We start from the raw sequence: 21,394 nt of genomic DNA on the forward strand, positions 1-21,394 counted from the left end.
CTCTCTATAGGGAGCTAAGCAATTTCTTAACTCTCTTTTAAACTTTGCGCTACGCACCGTTGAATGATCAGTTTGAATGAAATGGAGTTCTAATTCTTTAGCCAAATTTAGCCCTTTTTTCACATCTTGTAAATCGACATTTGGCACCCATTCGTTTTCCTTATTTTCGTTTACCAATGGATTTGAGGTGGGTGCATCAATTAAATCCATCAGTTCATCCTCATCCTTATGGGATGCTGTTGACGGAAACCGCGCTGTAAGAGTATCGTGTTATAAGAAGGCTGTCGCATTTTCAGCTTCGCGTTATATGGAAACTGCGGTCTGAGAGTAGCGCGTTATAGGAGGACTGTCGCATTTTCAGCTCCGCGTTATATGGAAATCGCGTTCGCAGAGTGCCGCGTTATAGGAGGGTTGACTGTACTTTCATAATTACCGACGTGTATCGTTATATTTGTTTACATATGTATTCTGACGATAAAATTAGTATTAAAAAAAAATTAGTTTAAAGTTAATGAGAGAAATGTTTTCAATTTGATTTATTTTAGTGAATAAAGAAATCATGAAAGTATTCTAGGAGGACGTTTAAACGAAACTAACAATATTTTTCATATAGATTATGTTTAGAAATATACTTCTTGTTTCTTATGTACTGGTAACTATGACAATGGAATTAAAAAAAGAGATAAAATTTATTTTCTTATTATTTATAACGATTACTTTCATAATTACCGACGTGTATCGTTCTATTTGTTTATATATGTACTCTGACGATAAAATTAGTACTAAAAAAAAATTAGTTTAAAGTTAATGAGAGAAATGTTTTCAATTTGATTTATTTTAGTGAATAAAGAAATCATGAAAGTATTCTAGGAGGACGTTTAAACGAAACTAACAATATTTCTCATATAGATTATGTTTAGAAATATACTTCTTGTTTCTTATGTACTGGTAACTATGACAATGGAATTAAAAAAATAGATAAAATTTATTTTCTTATTTATTTATAACGATTACTTTCATAATTACCGACGTGTATCGTTATATTTGTTTATATATGTACTCTGACGATAAAATTAGTACTAAAAAAAAAATTAGTTTAAAGTTAATGAGAAAAATGTTTTCAATTTGATTTATTTTAGTGAATAAAGAAATCATGAAAGTATTCTAATGAAATATCACGTATATTTTTAATTAATATATATATATAAACGATTTTATTATCAGAAATTGATTGTTTTATTAAATGTTAATTAACAAATCTTTGTTAGCATATACGTAAATAATAATTGATTGCTATTCAATATTAAAATAATGAAATAAATATTATTATATATATATATATATATATATATATATATATATATATATATATATATAATTATTCGATACTTTTTAGCGTAGAAGGAAATAAGAAAAACGTGTTAACTAAAAAGACGAATATTTTTAACAGATATTATATAAACATAGTAACTTTATTATTAGTTTTATTTCTAGTAATTGTTTTAACGAGTACGATAAGAAACATAATTACTTGCGATTATCGGATATGAGAAAAAGTTAATTATCTTTTATTCATACGAGTTGAAGAAATAGTAGTTTCGATAAAATTAATTGCTAGGAAAGGACGTGAACAAAGTCATGTTTTTTCTCGCTCATACGTCTCGTGAATCACTTCTGAGCAAAGTCTTTTTCCTTAGCCCGAGAGTACTTCTACTCTCCTTACATATACAAAGTGAAAAAGAAAGAAGTGTATATTGAATATTGATAAATTTATGCTTACGTTTTGTTAAATAAATTTGCCGTCAAATTGTGAAAATAAAAAAATTAACAACAAAAATTTATTTTATAATATAAATCATTTAAATCTAAAATAAATGTTTGTGTAATTTGTAATTAGTTCACTTTCAACATTATCAGCAAAATGATTATTAATTTTGGCAATACATAAGTACACGTACTTTGTTTCTTAGTTTGTTTTCTATGAATTCTATGAATAAAACAATTAACTAACCAAAAATATCATTAAACTGAATTAAAGGTAATAAAATTATTCATAAATAAAAAGATTGTACAAAAAATATGTAATTCTTTTTGCGGATTACTAAAATTTTTAGATTACCAATTGGGAAACACTGCTTCTATCGTTTCCAGGTAAATAAAGAAAACGAAAATGAAAATAAAAATGACATTATTAGTCAATACGAGTCCTTTTTTGTTTTTTTTTTCTTTTTTTTCTAGATCATAATGAATTTTATTCGATGAAAATATTATAATACATGATCTAAACGATATCACACCTACGTTTGAACAAGAATGAGAAATTTTTCGGAGTGTTTCAAAATAACATGTCATAATAACGTTTCTACGATCATATAAAATTCAACTCGAATAAAAAAAAGAAACTAAATTTCTCAGACAAATGATTCGATTGAGTATTTTCCTCTAACATTAGTCATTTGCTCTTATGATTAACACTTTCGAAGATATGACGCTAAATTGACGAAATTCGTTCTCGACCAAGTAAATCGTATATATATAACGTATACATATACATGCATACTAGAATAGAAAACAATCGAGATAAACAAGATATTTGGCGCGAGATTCAGCAGCCCTAACGACAAATATTTTCACGAAATCGTACGGAGCCAAACGCGAAAAAGCATACGAATAAAATCTTTCGAGAGAAAAATATTATGTATTTTTTTTGTGTGAAAATAATTAATTAACTCGACAATAAAAAAAGGAAGAGAAAAAAAATTAATATGTATAAAAAAATGTTTGCCTATACGTTCGATACATTTTAATCTATTAATATTTAAACAAACAAAAAATCATTTAAAATAAAAAGAAAAAAACTTGTGCTCTCCTATGAATATCTACAAACGAATCGAAAAAATGAGTCTTTAAAAAAAATAAGAGAGAGAGAGAGAAGAGAAGAGAAGAGAAGGAGATAGCGTAACTAATGCGCAAAGCAAATTTAACGCGATAAAGAGCTAAGAATAGCCAGCGGTTATTTGTCGAGTCCCACACGCACATATGTACCTTACAAACGTATATACACACGTGTATATGTACGCATGTATAAGCGTACACGTACGACATATTATTTGTCGATGCTGCGTTACCGGTTCGCAGCCAGGCCGTAACGAAATCGTTTTTCGCATTTTTAACAGCCCTGCTACCTTCGTCCGTCCGTCCGTCCGTCCGTCCGTCCATCCGCCAGTTACGAATGTCCATCAGAGAGACTCGTTTGTCTATTTATATAACTTTTTTTATTTCATTTTCAAGCTTATTTCTTTTTTCATTTTTTTTTGTTTCGATAACGATAACATTCTTTCTATCAACATATCGTACGTTCTTCTTTCAATTTTATCCTTATTTTTTTTTTATTTCCTTTTTTCCATCGATTCTTCGAAATCTTTCTCTTCGATATCTCGTTTTAGTTTGTATTTTTATTTGAAATTTTTTCTTTATAATTTAAGATTAGCGTAAAAGTTATATTTATCGTTTGTGCTTTTTGCATGTAATAAGAGAGAAAATATTCTATTATTTTTAGAATGGAATATTTGTTAATTTATTTTTTCTTGATAAATTATACGAAAAATATGTTTTTCGGATAATCGATCTGAAATAATCTAATTCCTAATTATTTAATAAATTTTCATTAAAAATATTAAACTACAGCATCTTCTCCTCTCGGAGGTAGGGGGGGAGTAATTGTTGGATAAAAACAAAGTAAAAATATGCCGTCCATTTTACATAATTATAAAAAAATTTTTAAATTTGGGATAAAGTCCCTTGTTGCTATACATCTTAGAGTTTTATTAAGATTTTATTAACTCGTTCCCTTATTTGTCATAGAAATATAGAATATGTAAATAAATATGTAAAAGTAATAAGTAAATAAGAGAAAAGAGTATACAAATAAAATACAAAAAAGAAAATGGTAAGAAGAAATATATATAGTATAAAAAAAAAAGAGAAAAGAGAGGGATCGCTTCTCAGAACCTTAAACCAGTCTCTCACCTTGTTATTCTAACGATTCCATTTCGCCAAGGAAGAGTCTGTCCCTATTCCTCTCGTATCGTTGAACATCATAAACATGTTCGACGTATATTTTACAGGACCATCTCTAATGGTATCGTTTACCATCAGTCTCTTTATAATACTATTATATTTCGTAGATTTCTTAATCTTCAATCTTAAAGAAACTAATAGTAAGTTAATTACGATGGTTCCATGACCCATAACGTAAAAGAACTGTAAAAGGAACGACCCTGACTTCGAAGCCGTGCCACTGGAGATTTTCGAACAGTGAAGTATATTTTTCTATCTTTTTGTTTTAAATTTTCTCATTGGATTCCTTCCGGTCTTTGAAAAGCACGGCTACTTTAATAATCGTTATTATTGTTCTTTGTCACGGTCGTTCTTTATTACTATGTCGGGTTTTGGACTCGCACGCGATTCGTGGACATCCTTTATGTTCACGTCCACATGTTTTTTATACACTTGGTATGTACGAATATACTAAATTTAGACAAGATACAAAACTCGGACATTTGAAGCCGTTAGAATACGTATCTCATTGAATAAACAGTGTTAAATGCGTAACTGAAATACATGAAATGAATGATTGAAGTTGGAAAATTGTATTATTTTATTCTTACTTAGTTTAATCACTGAATTCCTTTTTCTATTCGTGATAACACATTCCATTTAGACGGAAATGAAAGAAACAAGTAGCCATGGTGCTAATAAAAATTAAAGGAAGACAAAACCATTGCAGGAAATGGAATCGTCGGTGTTTGTGTCATGCATCAAACATGCGTTTATGCAATCCAGGGTTAACATTCGCAGTGCATATCGTTTAGATAAGTGGTAACAACTATTCTTTATCTTTTTCCTTCTATAAAATACTACATTTGAAATTTCTAGACTTATGACAAAGTTTCTGTCACGCCTTTTTCTATTTTTCTCATTTTCTTTTTACTCTATATATATATATCTTTGTTGTAACATATCTTGGTACATTGAAACTTATTTCGAGAAAATAATCGCGCATTCTTTGGATTTTATGATCCTATGCGATACGATCTTCACACACACATATCATACGTTACTGCTTGGCCTGTGATTCTGTAAATTCGTGGAAATTTGCTAGATATTTTTTAGCCCCCTTTTAAATCACATCCTGTGACTTGTCCTCTCTAAATTTAGAATCCGCATGCTACTACTGATGTTGTGTTACTGCACATTCATTTTTACGAGACCAAGGTCGAAAGAAAAGATATAATTACGGACCCGTATTTATAGCAATACTCTACAGGATGTCTCGCCTAACTTTAATTACCGGAAATATTTCCGTTGTAACACGAATTTCGGGAAGAAAAAACCAATAATGTTTCATAAAAAAAAGTTCAATGATTTTGAAGTGGATATGAGGATAACATTATTGGGTTAACCTTGAATAATCGGTACGATCACCTTTAATTTTTATTCAATGGAAATATTTATTCTCGATATATATTCTTAAAGTGTTAACCTCGAGAAAGATAAGGCAAAGATATTTTATTATAATGTTTTGAATATGCAAAGAAGGGGTTTAATTCACTAATGTTCTCATCATTAATGACTTATTGATTTTATAATCAAATGCTCCTAATAAAAGCTCCTAAGTTAAAGAGGAATATTTATTAAAACTTTAAAGAACCCTTTTGTTTGATTGATTTTTTTCATTTTTTAAGTGTCGAAATTAATATTTTAAATAATTATTTTCGTACAATTTTTAATTTGTATTATAGAAATATAATTTTATCATTAACGATTAACGTGGCGCAGAACGTGGTAATGTTTATGAAAAATGTAAAACAACACATGAAAAAATGATCCTGAAACTTATAATATTTATTAATCTCTGTTTAAAATTAATATTTAAATAAAAGCATCAAATTTTTATACATAAATGTTATTAGGTATATCGAAACATATCAAATGAGATAAATTAATAGGAAAAGCGTGCAGTGTTAAACTATTCGATTTAAAAAGAAGAAAATTTAGACGGTTGAAAAAGGTCGGTATCGTCACGAGAGATAATATCTCAAAGGATGCGTAGAAACAAAACTCGAGCTTGGAAGATCTTAAATGACGAGATAACGCTTGGTGATATACGTGTGCTGTAACATTATGTTCTGTACACGTGACTCGTGTAATACGGGCACTAATATGCTGTGTCTCTCTACGGTATATCGTGTTACGAAGAAGTAATTGAATATCGATACACGCGTTCTTGTAACAGAGAGAAAGACAAGATACAAATATACATACAGATATATATATATATTTAAATATGTATATTTATTTAAACAAATATGTAAACTTATAAACTTAACTGTATACTTAAAGTTTAACAAATAATCAAATTTCATCTATTTCAATTATTTTGTAATCTATTAACTGTATGCGAGAAAAGTAATTGTTAATATGTTATTTAAATAACTGTTAAATAGTTTTAGTTAAATAATTTTGCATTGAAAGTATATTCATCATACACAGTTTAATAAATAAATACAAATATTTTATAAAATAATTTATATAATGATAATATTAATAATATAATAATATTTTATAAATATAATATAAAAAATAATAATAATAATAAATAAGAAAAAAAAACTTTTCATTAGATCTAATACGTATTGTATAAGTGGAACATGAGAATGATAAGACCTTGCATTTGTTATTAGTCCTTTGTAACCAAATTTCCTTTTGCATTTAAAAACGTTAAGTTAAATAACATGGTACTAGCAACTATTAACATTTGCAAATGTATTAACAATTAATTTCTAATTTATTAGTTATTTATGTGTAATTTCAGTCACAAGCAAACAGTAATCATTAATATAAATTATCAATTTATTTAAGATATTCTTTTCGATGACTCAGCATATAGCCACCTCATGCAAAGAACAACATGTTCATTTACTTTGAACAATTCTGTAAGAATAAGCAAGATAAATAATCCTTTAAAATAAAAAATAATCCTTTCTCTTTAAAATATTGTTTCAAAAGAAATTCCTACATTTTCCTTTCCCTAATCTAAAATAATTATATATTCATCCTGCGGATCGTTCATCGAGAATCACGCAAATCTTTGAGTAAGAAACATTTGAGTTCTCAATTTCAAATAGTGAATACAAGAACAAAAATTCTAAATAGCATTATTATAAACATTGTTATTAAAAAAGTGATCTCGAAAGTAATTTTAATTTATTCAGCACACGGACATTCAGCGACAAAGATATAACACAAATACCTATAACACATTTTTCATTCGTCAAATTGTCGGCGTGTAACAATTTTATTATAAAGAAATGAGGTAAGGCTAGCAACCTATCCTCGGTAAAAACAATAAATCGCTCCTAGAAATATAGCAATAAGAAAAGCTATTATAACAGGATGACAAAGTCCTAATAAAAAGAGGAAGAAGAAGAAAAAGAAGAAATGATATAATATAAAAAGAGACTAAGCCAGCTTGGAATAAAACAAAACAAAAAATATGATTTTAAAAATATAGATATTATCAATATATGTCTTCAAAGTTACATAAAGTTATAGAAGGTTAAATAAAACACGTGCTTTTAAAGATGCTTGTGTCGATAAAATAAGCAATTAATATCATAGACGTATTTTGTTAATAAATTTATTATTATTAATAAAAAGTCCAATGTTTATTACGTTGTAAGAAATATTAAACATTTTTGAAGATTTCTTTGATTCAAAATAATAGCGAAAGAAAATGACGATCTCTGCGAATAGAATTAATTTTTTATTGAATTTCGATTGAATTATTTTTATAATCGATGATGTGAATCATTCGAAGAAACTTTTCGTTATAAATTTATTACGTTATTTACAAGATCGTTAACAGTGTAATCAATTAATATCCTTGACATAATAATTAACGTGTCTTGATCTGTCTTATCATCCTACAGTTTATTGTTGTCAAAGCTAATAGATGTGACGTACCGAATCGATATCTTGTTTTAAAAGGCGGTTTTAACGATCGAACTTCTCGCGCGTTCTAATGGTACTAACTATAAAGCCGATTAATTAGGAATTATATGAATTGTCTATAAACGCAAGCACTTTATTGTTTTACGAGGTTCTTACAAACGCTGAACTAATCTTCGAGTAAATTTTATTCGATTTATTAAATTAGTCAGTCTTCGAAATAATCATCCGTGATATATTTTTAGGTCGTCTACAGAGAGTAAATATCTGAATGGGTTGTACAAATTTAGAGAACAAGTTTCAGGGACTTAAACAAAGTAGAAAATATGTCCCACATGAACGCATGGGATCAGAAATGTTTGCTTCTGGAGTTACAACAGTTAGAATTTTTTTCTGAAATGGTCATGTTAACGAATGTATTTATTATTTATTTCCTCGACTTTTTCAAGGATAGAACAGAATGATACATTAAGTTAAAGGAATCACAAGGGATTCAGGCAAAAATTTAATCGATTAGATTATTCCAGTTATTGCAGGAAAACTCTGAACCATCGTAACTATACAAGCAAGATTATCAATCTTGTATTTATAAAACGTTTCTTACTTATTTAGATCTTTGCAAAATTTTGTTCAAAGTTTGTACAGATCATTCAGTAACACTCTGTATAATATCTACGTGCTATTATAAATTTGAAAATATTGTTAATATCACAATTATTGACTACTTTATTATCGTACGATTAATTGATAACATTTCGTTTATTATCGTCAAAAAAATCAAGGTTTTCAAATAAATATTTAAATAAAAGCGACATTTGAAAGTAGGATACGTAAAAGAAATATGTAAAAGAAATATTTAAAAGTTACATAAAATACATACTTTGCTTCCTGTATCATATCTGATCGATAAGAAATATACTTGACAATTTATGGTCGAATTTATCTCGATGTAAAAACACTTTCCATTCTCTCGACCTATCATAAGTATATAAGTATATACGTACACATCTCAACAACTTACTTATGTTAGACTTGATCAACTGGAATGAAAAAAAGACAAAAAAAAAAAAAGAAAAAAAAAAGAAAAGAAAATGATTATCAGAGAAAAATATTATCCCGATGAACTTCTAATCACGCGTATCCTTCAACGATTTATCAATTCGCTCGATGTTAACCGACGTATTCAATAAGAGAAAGAAAGAGAGAAAAATAGAGAAAAAGAGAAAGAGAAATAGAGAGATAGGGGGAGGGAAGGAGGTGGTGAAGTCTGTACGAGGATGCAGCCAGCAGACGGACGTAGGCTAACGCGTAGAATGTCTAATGAATCGATGAATCTCAACGAGGAAACTTCGATGTTATACGTTATGGGTCTTCCTCTTTCCGCGTACACGTTTTCATTTGTGTGAACGTTTACCTTGTCGTTACATTAGATTCCCTTACATGACACAAAGTGAAAGGTCTTTTGAATTCATATCTATTCATTTAATTCTATAGAAAATCCTTTCATCTTAATCATTTGCTGATTACTACTCTCTTGTACGATAACGATTAAATATTATAGATAAAGATTATATTATATCTTGCTAAAGTATTAACGAATTAATTATAAATATATATGTATACGTATTGCTACTTTTCGAAACTGTTCACGAATTATTTAAAAATATGTATTACGTATTATTCGTTTATATCTATATATCTATATTGTTTACATAAATAAATATTTATTTGTGTATGAATATTGTAAATATTTATAAATCAGGGAGGACACACTCATATCGTACATTTCCTATATTTTCTTTTTTTTTCTTTTTTTTTTTCTTTCTTTAAATTTAAACGTATTTTACACAATGTATTGAATAATAGAGAAAATAAATAGATATAAACTGTTCGTATAAGTTGTGTCATTTAAAAACATCGATTATTTAAAATCACACCTCGATGTCTATTAACAAATTAATAAAATCTTTATTAAAATTCCTCGTTCAATAATTTCGTTATTTTACGAGTGTAAAAACGAAGTTAAATCGTTTATATAACGATCTAATGAATCATCTTATTTTATTATCGCACTTTATACGTTTTCATGTTTTCCTTTATTACTTTCACGAATATTAATGACTACGATTTCGCAAAAAAGAAACAAACATCATATTTGCTCAGAATTATTACTTACATATTTACATATGTATACACAATATCGACAATCAAGATTTAGTAATAAGTCAATAGTTTCTCATAACAAAGATCGAACTGGAAACATCGTTGACACGCTGATAGAATTTCTGAAGTTGTAATGTATGGTACACGACGAGCATGATCGAGTAGATGCGTTAGATGCGTGCGAGACTTGCATTATTGCTTTGGGAAAGCATAAATCGCGACATCCTGTCTGGTTTTCCTTCTTAATTATTACGCTCGTTCGACGTTTCCGCGCGAATAAATTATTTATCTTTTTTAATATCCCCCTCATCTAACGCGTTGGATAGCACTCACACGTAAATATTTTTCCACGTTATATACATTCCAATGTAGAAGTTTATCTGAAAAGAACAACGCGTTTATCGTTTAAACGAAAAAAATATGTACGCGAAGGAACGCGACTCTCTGTATGATTTACATCGGCGCGATAGATCATCATATTGTACGACGAACATTAACGGCAGCCATTGTTACTTACGATATGTGTTTTGTGCATAATGCGTCAAACCAACATATAATGAATTTACCGAAGGCAATTGGAATTTCCTAAACCACATCTTTGTCCTGAGTGAGTGAGTGAGTGAGTGAGTCACGAAATGCAAATATTAACTTCTAAATCGATAGTATAGTTTTTGTTATTACGGACATATGTTGTTGATCGTAAAAATAATACGATTAGTGGTATACTTGATTATACAACGGAAAGAAATAAAGTATATATAATAGTTCGCGCATACGAGCTTTTATTTATTAGGCGCACGAATTATTTTCATGAAAAACAAAATTAATCTTAATTATAATACACTGACTGTTGTCGATTCACTCAGATTAAAAAACCTAATTTTTATGCATATATACATATATATTTATAATGCAAATAATTTTCATATTCTTCGAATATACCTAAAGTAATTGACAGTATTTCAAATTTGCGTACATACTTCGAAAATAATTCTACTTTTTTTCTATTTCTAATGATCGAACAAAAAGTCTTCTCGACAATAGACTTTCTCTTGGGAAAAAAGAATACTAGGAAAATATGAGAATGTTCGTTGCTTCCGGAAACGATTTCAAGATATCATAAGGAACACGATTAACAAAAGCAACCAACGAGGTGTTTCTTTTCTCATTCATCCGACATCGACGTTATTGTGTCTCTCTCCTAGAGGAAGTCGTTCTCCGATTCAACAACGTTTATGCTTCCCTCGAAGTCAAACAGGATGTTCCTTGTATGTGTTCGTATAAGTGCACTTGTGTATATATATTTATATGTATATATATATTTATAGAAAGAAAGAGATAGGTAAATACTATACGCGAGAATATTCGATCTTTACAGGGACCATTTTTCTTCGTTCCCTTCAATTAACTCACGCCGGCCGGCGCCAGAATCTTTTTGGATCACGTCCTACGATAATATACGCCGATTCGCTCGATGAACGCGTCGATTTTGCGATAAACCGAACGACTGAATATAAACATTCTCCTTCACTTCCTCCGGATTTCGTTTGGCTACTAGCCAATCTTAGCTTTACTAAATTATTCACGTCTAGTTAACGAGCTGATAGTATATATATGTGCGTCTATGTATATTTACAGGGTATCCTTAGGTTTTTACGGTCAACCTTTGGAAGTTTATTCTATTAGTTGAAATAAGAAAAAAATGTCATATAAAATTTTGTTTAGAAACGCTTTATTATGGGAAAATCCGCGCTGATACTCTCATACGGTTGCTCGAGAATTTCCATCACAAAACCCGTATACATAATGAATCTCACGAACAGTGTAATCCTTATTGGAAAACACACTTGACGTTTTGATATCTTAATTTTTTGATTTGATTTAACGTTACAGTAACAATTATACTGAGTCGTTTCAAATACGTGACTTATAACATTTTTCGAGACTCATTATTTTATTTAAAAGACTCAATATTTTGAAATAGAAATGTAAACACGTTTGACCTTTCATATTCTGCAAGAAAACATCCTATGAAAATCCACCGGAAATCCATTCATGAAGCAGACAACGTTGAGCAAATATCAAGAATGTTATTTAGGACAGTATCATGTTATTTGTAATAACGTTGGAATAATACGTTTCTAATCGAACTTCAAATAACATTTTTTTCTCATTTTTACTTGTAAAATATGTTCCCATAGTTTGACCGGAAAAACCTGGGACATGTGTGTGTGTGTGTATGCGCGCGCGCGCGCGTGCTTACACGTACATACATAAGTATATTATATTTACGTATATCGATTTTCCAATGATTTCGAAGTATTCAACCGATCTTCGACCAATCTCTGGGGTATTTGAGATTTTATCTCAACATATAAACGTTGCCTACGAGATCAACAAGATGCGAAGTACAGTTATATCGTGATATTTCTCTACGATCGTACTTATCTATGTGTACGTGTATAGATCAAGCGACAGGAGGAACGATCGTCGATCATAAATCATGATCATTATTTTATACCGAATGACTTTCCGTCGTAAAATTACAAATTCCATGAATCCTATGTGCTTCCTACTTTCCTGACTTTTGATGATAAACGACGGAAATTTTATGCCGTTAGAATAAAACCAAAGGTCACAAAAATTAAAATATAAAATATAAATGATCGTAGATCGTGATCGATGATAAACGATTTTTTTTTCTTTCTTTCTCTCTCTCTCTCTTTCTCTTTTCTCTTTCTCTTGACATCGTTCTAGAATAAAATTGTACTTTTTTTTGTTTACGCATTCTCACCTTTCGACAAAGAAAGCACCTTTCGTGCAATCGAGAATAAAATATACCTCTTGAGAGAAGGTGTATTATGAACGCGTTAATAAGTGCAATTAATTTAAGCGCATCGTTGCGCGTAAATTAACATAAAATCGATGATGCGCTTAACAGATGATCGATAATTATTGAGTAATATGCCGTTAATGTTACTAAAGCTACTTGAAATATTCTGATATGGGCTACTAATTAACTGATTGATACTAATGTATACTTTCTAAATATTTATATTTTATTTTCTTTTATATTTATGTAAGCAATTAACACTAATGTAAAATCAAAATTATATTTAAGCGTCACCGTTCAACAAATAGATTGGATGTTCAATTTTATCTACGCAAACGTTGAATAGATAGTATGACGCTTAAACTGGAACGTTTTACCTTACAACCGGAATTGGTATAGAATTGTAACACTCGATATTAGAATTGAAGAAGAGTAAAGCGAATATAAAACGCTGAAGTAAAGTAAGTGACAAATACATAGCAAATAAGCACTAAACACCAAGTAATAGGCATTATTAACAATAATTATAAGTAAAGTAATAAGTAATAAGTAATAAGTAATAAGTGAAGAAGCAAGAAACATGATGCCTTTATATATGTGGGATTGCTTACGAACCTTATGGAAAGGGAAATAAAGTTTCCTCCTAAAAAAGGCTTTACGGAAGGGAGGAATGTGTCTCATTTGTCGTGAGTTTTCCTTATTCGTTGCATAAGTATAAATTTGATGTCCTTCGAGGAAAGGTTATGATTGTGATCAAAAGGGAGAGAAAAGCCTTTGTTGCACTTTGTTGTACTTTGTTACTCAGGATATTGCCAGTTCTAGGAATTTTATAATATTTTGGCACGAGTGATGATTTTAAGACTGTCCTATCAGCAAGGAAAATATTATTTCCTTGATTTTATGGTCCATCCCAAAAAAGGTTCATTATATTCCAGAAATAGAGTGTTTGAAGTTTAGGGCTCAGGCGATTCACTTTGTTGCGCGGGTTGCTACTGCGATTATGTGTCCTGTATCAATAAACCGGGACCGCAGGTAGTTTTCCATGTACTGTATCTATGCGAATATCGTATTTCTAAGCCCGTAACTTTCAACACTTCCTCCACGAGGGTAGGTATATCTTAATTCTACGTTCCTGACAAATTTTCTTTTATGTACTTAAATCAATAATAGAGACAAAAAAGAATGTTTTAAGTCCGAAAAATTTTAAACCGCTGTTGTATAATTTAATCTAGGATCACTAATTTAATTAGACCAATGAATCAGACCGCTTAATAAAATGAAAATTCTTGATCAATCAAAAAAAGATAAGTATGGTCACAGGATAGTGATAAACAACTAAATAAGATGTAAGAAAACAAAAAATACAATTCATCGTGACTACCGTTTATTTGGAAAATGAAACTCAGCATCGCGAAAAAGGCACGGCTGACGGAATACTTTTACACCAACGGAGAAGGAATAACGATCATTTATTCCGACACATAGAATTTCTAATTTCACTTGCTTGACTCGGCCGTAATTCATGTTACTTGTTACATAACCATGCGTAAATCATAAGTTCTCTCTCTCTCTCTCTTTCTTTCCCTCCCCCTCTCTTTCTCTCTCTGTCTCTCTCTTTCACTCGCACGCCTGAGAATATTTAAATGATCCGCCAAGTTTCCGACCACTTTGAGAGCATGTGCTAGAGTCGATCGCGACTACCGACACACGACGTTGCGGTTTACGATTGGGACTGGGAAATAGTCGACCGCATTATAAAGTTACATAGATGAATGTAACGCGATATACTATGCGCCTTCGGGAGCAACAGTAGTTGGAAACCAATGAGAAAAAATAAAGAAAGGAAGAAGGAAAGGAAAGAAAAGACAAAAAAAAAGTAAAAATAAAAACATATAATGCGGTGAAAATAACGCCGAGCTGAAATGGGGTAAAGAAGAAAGGGGAATGAAAAGGGGTTGCTCAGGTGTCCGATCGTTCTGATGAACAGAGACAGATCTTTATCATCGATTAACTATTAATAAGAAAAACAATTAAAAAACAATGCCTATTTGTTCATTTTTTCTGTCTATCTATAATCATAATTTGAAAATGTCAAATTTTATTTAATTATCTATCTAGAATATAAAAATAAAACGTTCTCCAATGAAGGATATGGCTCGATTGAGAGCCACTGCAGTGAAGTTTTTCTAATGCACGTGATGTAAACGTCTATTTCGGTACTTCTAGGCCAGTAATGTGAGCGGTCTCTATACATAAGCACAATTAAGAGCAACGAATGGTGGCGAATTTCAATTGTTAGAATCACAGACCGGTCTATGCCACTATGTATAATAGTACTTCTTTCCCCCTTCTTCATCTCTTATTTCATCTCATCCTTCTTCTTCTTCTTCTTCACCGAACGAGGCGAGCACTAATTTAGTAACAATGACACTTATTAGCCACGATTGTAAGTATAAAAAGATGGTGCTCGTTAAATCAGTCGAGACGATTACATGCGAGAAAGAGAATGCTGCTCATTAAGATCATTCGTTAGTTCGTTCAGCTTTAATCGACAACAAATGAGATAACTGATATATCGAATACGAACTGGGACGTTTTATTATAAGTACGATTAACAACTATTATTCGGGATCAAACTCAACGCGTATGATAATGAATTGTATCTATTGTACACGTTTTATAAGTATATACTTTTTTCCCCTATTTATTTCTAACGTTTCCGAGAATATTTCAATGATACTGAGGATGCCTTGCTTTCTTCTAAATCGCTTCAGAGAATAATTGTGCGATTATGTTCGAAGAATATGAATGCGAGTTTGCTCTCTCTGACATGTTTTTATGACTTTTTATATTGGTTTCTTCATTTTTCATCCTTAATCCTTAAATATGTATAATTGGAGACTTCTAAAATTTGAAACGTATTAACGTTATGTAATTTAGTCTCTTATTATATTACTATAAACTAATTTTATCCAGTACCTATATAAATAACTAGTATAATATACATTTTTTTCTATATATATTTTTATAAAAATAAATCACGTATTATAAAAAGTTCAAAGATTATTTAATTCGTTTTATACACATGGCTGATATTAATTTTCAATTGGCTCGTATTTTCTTTTTGTCAATTTAATTCGTTGCGATAATAACTATGCAACTACTTTTGCGTTTATGTTTATATTTAACTATAAATATGGAATGAAAATTATTTGGAAGATCTTTTTACGAGCTCAAAGTTGATGTTTTTATGAAATTTACCTAATCGGATATGCAAGAGAATCGAAATTATACGACGACGCGAGACTATTATGCAGGGAAATAATATTTGTCTAGGCAAATTTTTAACGCTATAGTTGAATTTTTAATAAATTATGTTAGTTGACTTACAATTAGTTTCCGTCATTTACGTTTTGCGTGAAAGATACTTCGCTGTCGTAAATCTTATTACTTTTGCATCAGTCTTGATATTACGTTATTCTTTACTCGAACAATTCTTTTAAGACGAATCAATTAATTATACGATTCCGAGAAACGAGAAACAAGTAAGAAAAAAAGAGAAAATGATAAGAGGAAGCTGATAAAAATTTCTAAATATACATATTTTTAATCTAAACGATTTTTCAAAGATCCATCGAAGAAATTTATTTTCATTTACTCTCAATTTCCTTATCGTTTTGGATAATTTTGCTGTCAAAGTTGATTTTAATTGAATTCTTTTAATATTATACTTATATCTCATATGACTATTAATAATTAATATATCCTTCGTAATTATTATCGCACAGATACGAGATATAAGATCATTTATTACATTTCACGGTAAATAACGAAATTCTAACCTGTTAATATTCTATAGGACAGAATGAACGAAGAAACGAACGAGAACGAATAAGTTTATTGTTATTGAGAATAAAGAACGTCATTTCCCCGTCACCCCGGAACTTCCTTTTTTTTCACGAGTCATTGTCATTCTGTTCTCGAATGAGCCATCCATCAGAGTTCACAGCGTGGGCGCTTAGGGGTCTCTAATTTAAGAAACGTCAAGTGACCGTGCTGATACCTGAATTGCTACTCGTGGGAGTCGACTCGTACAATGTAACGTTTCGAGCAGTTAAACAATTTATTCTTATAATGTTATCCTTGTCTCTCTGTTTCTAAATGTAGGCATGTATGTATTGTATAAATATATTGTGATTTAAAGGAAGCTACAAAAAATTTCATAATAACGAATAATACAAATAGATCATTTTAAAACTCACTCTTTTTTCTCTTCTACAAAATGTGTATATAATTATTTATTTTCTATTATTCTCAATCAAGAAGTTATTAGTACTATAATTTCAGTCAACGGCCTAGTCGCGTTGAATTACTATTTCCCGTCAGATAACTAAAGTCAAGCAACATGAGCACGGTTAATAAAATGGACGGGTGATCCGTTCGGAAAAACAAATACTGTGTGTTGTTGAAACCAGAGAGGCGGTAAAAAGACTCGACCTCTTTGGTAGTATTGGATAAATGTTAGAAGATGTTCGTAAAAAGATGACTGGAACCCGTAAAAAGGATAGTAAAATGACACAATAATATTAAAATCTCGTTTCAAGCATGTAGTATAATAGTAATAAATAATCTCATATTTCTTCTGTGGAGTAATCACAAAGTATGTTAATTAATAATAACAAAATGACATAAGTATAATATTTATAAATCAATTTAAATCAAAATTTTGATTTTATAAGTGGGAATTATTACTTTTTTTTGTTTAAATATTTTTCTATACACTAATTGTAATTATATTTAATATCTGATAATAAATTAATTAAATATATAAACATTAATTAGATCAATATATAAAAAAAACGTATACTTTATGAAGTATATATTATCGATAAAGTTATATTTAAATTCTATTAATTTTCATCATATTTTATCGTTAACGATACTCGGAATTTAATTCAAGAAATGATAAATTATTACGAATTGTTATTTAAACAATTTGTTACGAGAGTTATATAGTAAAAAAAATTGTATAATATTTGTGAAAAAAAATGTACTTGTATATTTACGATATACAGTACGATGCATGTTGTTCTTGATTCTCTTTCTGAGGTGGATCTCTAGATTCATTTGCGCGAGAATACAGAGTCTGTTTACGCACGCGCGTGCGCACATCGTTCGCGGTTTTTCATCATGTTAGTTCTATGCGGCCGCGGCGTAGAGATCGTAATATCTGAGTATTACACTCTTCTCTCGTTCCTCGCATATTCATCGTATCCACGTCACGTTTGTGCTCTTTTATAAGTTAGAAAGAGAGGGAAAAATAGAAAGATAAAAAATGGAAAAGAGAAAGAAAGAGAGGAAATCGGACGTGTTTGCAGCTTCATGGCGGACGTAGTTCGAGATAACTCGTTAAAATAGCACGGCAATGTTCATCGATAAGATGTATTTATAATATCGTTTGCTTGAGAACGACAAGTTGCTTGTCTTTTTCACGAATTATATGCGTACATATGTATCCGAAGAATATATTTGATATGAACATTTTTTTGAGTAAAGAATAATTGCATTTCAAATAGGATACCCTAAATTATAAATTTGCACAATTCTAGACAATAGATATTTCATGAATACATTTTTATACACATAGATATATATTTGTAATTATTTAAAAATAAATACTTATATTCGTTTTTAACAATCAATTGAACATTTTCATATGCGTATATTTCGTTTAAAATTAAATCAAATATAATTATTTCGCATATCTATTATTCTGAATTCTATAAATTTATAATAGGCTTATATATATATATATATATGTTTGGTTGTGTTCGAAAAGTAGTTTCATTTATTTTTATGAAAATGAAAGACGATTTTCTTCTAGTGAACTTTGAGATTAAATCTAGGCGTTTCAAATGATCATGAACGGTTGAATTCGATAAATTTAATCTCTCAGCGACCTCACGAGTTGTTATTCGCCGATTTACATCAATTAATGCCTTTATTGTGTTTTTATCAACTTTAACTGGCCTTCCAGAACGTGGTGCATCTTCAATATCAAAATTACCGGATCGAAATTTTGTAAACCAGTTTTGAAACTGACGTTCTGTCAATACATCTTTTCCATACAAATCGGATAATTTTTTTCTTATTTGAACAGCATTTTTACCTTTTCGATAGTAAAAAAGTAAAATATGCCGAAAATGCTGTTTTCCACTTCCATATTTGAAAGGGTACCAACCAAAAACTACTGCGTAGAATCAATCGAACTTTTTCACAAGCAAGCCTTGCTATATCAGCTGTTAAAATATATAATGATTATACGGCTTAAGTGTGAAGTTGGCTGTGAAGAAATACAATTAAGTCTTCGGTTGGATGAAAAAACGAAATTACTTTCCGCACAAATTAATATATATACAGAAAAAAATATTAATAAAAAATATTATTAATCCTGAATTACATATATATATAAATATAAAATTTAATTAAAAAATATTTCTACAGAGTGAACCATCTGAAACAGATCATTTTAATATATCTCATAATTTTGTTGACAGAAAGAAATAATTGGAATATTAATTGGAAAAAGTATTTATCATCGCATTAGAATACTTTTTATTGAAAACACGTGTTTCTCCTTTCTAATTTATTTCCGATGGTTCACCTCCCATCATTCGTTAAGTCAATAAAAATAACATTAATTAATTTCAAATACATACAACATATACATACATATAACGTACATATTCGTGCGTATACGTGTATATGCATGAATATAATAAGTTAAATGAGCTTTTTAAATGATCGATCGATTCTGGATTTAATCTTTACCTAAACAACATGGCAAAATGGCCTCAGCAGTAAGATAGTCGATGTATCAGTGCTATTTTGTATTCATACTGGTGCCAATCCTTACTCTTCACGGTTTCACCCTGAACTGCTGCTAACGGCCACCTGAAATCAAGATCGACAACGTTACATGTTAAATACGAAGGAAATCATTGGTGCGTGTATTAGAGTGTGAAAGACGTGGGTGTGTCTTTAGATATTGAATATTTGCTTGATAATGGAGCATAAATTAATATTGATACGTATGTATGTGAAAATAAACGTGTACGTGTTAGAAGATATTATAAGTAATTTTTTTTGTAATAAGTAAAAAAAGAGAGAAACAGCTGATAATATCTTGGAAAAAACGAGAACAAAAAATTAACCGACCGATATTCGCAGCCTTGACATTGATAGTCTTAAGAACATTGAAAAATTACCTACAGATAAAATCTTTAGTTATCGATATATTGTAAATGAATTAACTAATGAAACAATGAAAGGATGGATAATATATTTACGCGAAAGAAACACTTAAATGTTAAGAATAGTATTTAAATTATTATTATTATTATTATTAAATAGTATTAAAATTATTGAGCGCAGGGTGCTAAATGGCAAGGACACAAGGTTAGAGTGAAGGACGATAGGCGGCGAAGGACGTAGGGCGGGTGGCCTTTCTAGTAAGAGAAAATGCAACGCTATTAGTATGAAACGAGTGATTGCGTTAAATAACGGGCTTTAATGAACGATTCATCTGAGTGATATGCCATAAGAGGAAATTCTCGATAGAAAGAAAAATCTACTCGCATCAGAAATACTTCGGAAGAAACATTGCGGAACATTTATTAATATTTCCCTGTTACGAGGATTAGGGATCACAGATTACTATATATATTATGAAATAAATGTTTTAACAAGGTTAATCAGATAATGACATTAATTAAAAAAATTGATCTAGATTGTTCTTTTTTTATTTGAAGAAATAATCGTTACACTTCAACGATCATACTTTATTTTTCTATCCGTTACTCATGTATACTTATATTTAAGTATCAATCTTTTTAAAAGCTGACGAACGTTGAAAAAATTTCTATGAAAGAAAAACGTAAGTAAGCCTTATTATTTATAACTTCAGTATTTGTTTCGAGGTGTTTCTCATTTTTACAAGAAAACATACACCTGTTGGCGCGTGTCACGCCTGTCAAAGCTCGATCATGCCCAGTCACTCCTGTAAAACGTAATTACGTCAATTAAGGTGACACTCACGGATTTCTAATCAGGTTCGAGCTCGGACAACAACAGTCTCGGATTATGTCAGCCTTCATTGGCACGCCAACGATTTTAATCGATCTGTTTTCACTTTTTCTTTCTTTGTTAAAAAATAAAGCAAGAAACGGTCAACTTTCATTCAAATTAATATGAAAAATTCACAAAATAATATAATATTATTATATTAATATTATATCGCAATCAGATCATTTTATTACTGATTAAAGTAATTGTAATTCTTAACAATTGCAACGTATATTAATAAATTTGGTATAATTTAAAGCG

At 29.9% G+C, this 21,394-nt stretch overlaps 1 protein-coding gene across 1 annotated transcript in view; it reads right to left on the minus strand.

The window, feature by feature from the left end:
- LOC122523288 (receptor-type guanylate cyclase Gyc76C-like) overlaps window positions 1–21,394 on the minus strand; it is an 81,983-nt gene that overhangs the window by 41,613 nt on the left and 18,976 nt on the right. Inside the window, 1 exon segment of the mRNA XM_043644965.1 lies at window positions 19,841–19,963. The gene's annotated coding sequence lies outside the window, so the exon portion shown is untranslated.

Source organism: Polistes fuscatus, unplaced genomic scaffold (genome assembly GCF_010416935.1).
Source record: "Polistes fuscatus isolate 324 unplaced genomic scaffold, CU_Pfus_HIC Scaffold1, whole genome shotgun sequence".
NCBI classification, from domain to species: domain Eukaryota; kingdom Metazoa; phylum Arthropoda; class Insecta; order Hymenoptera; family Vespidae; genus Polistes; species Polistes fuscatus.